Source organism: Elephantulus edwardii, unplaced genomic scaffold (genome assembly GCF_000299155.1).
Source record: "Elephantulus edwardii isolate Elephantulus edwardi_28Jun2011 unplaced genomic scaffold, EleEdw1.0 scaffold00067, whole genome shotgun sequence".
Lineage (NCBI taxonomy): Eukaryota > Metazoa > Chordata > Mammalia > Macroscelidea > Macroscelididae > Elephantulus > Elephantulus edwardii.
This window is the reverse complement of record NW_006399817.1, coordinates 7930118-7930675: the sequence shown is the minus strand read 5'-3', so window position 1 is coordinate 7930675 and position 558 is coordinate 7930118.

Sequence of the window (558 nt, the reverse complement as noted above, 5' to 3'; positions counted from 1 at the left end):
TTCATAGGGTTGATATGAGTCTTCTAAGACTCGAAGCCATTAAACAACAGCAACGATGACAACGACCAAGAGAGAGCTACGTTGGCCTAGTGGAATGGAATCCGAGCTACCAAGTCGAAGGTGGGTGATTTCCATCTGTGGCTCTCTACAGTTTCAGATTGTCTTCCTGTCAAACATTCTTCGAGGTGGTATAGCACTGTTCTTAGCCTTGCTGTACAGAGGTACCTCATGTTTGTTGTGATGCCGAACCCTGTAACAGTGGTGTGCCTTTCGTGGTAATGGGCACCCATGGTGGACAGTGTTGGCTGGAGCTTCCCGAATAAATCAAGCCTGGAACCAGGAGCGGCATCCCCTTTCAAAATGGCTTCTCTCTGGAAACTCTATGTACAAACAGTGCTCAGGCTGTTCGTTCATAGGGTCGCTATGAGTCGTCTAAGACTCCACGGCACTAAACAACAACAACGTTGAGGACGACCAAGATGGAGCTAAGTTGGCTTAGTGGAAAGGAAGCTGTGCTACTAAGCCGAAGGTGGGTGATTTTCATCCGTGGCCCTCGGC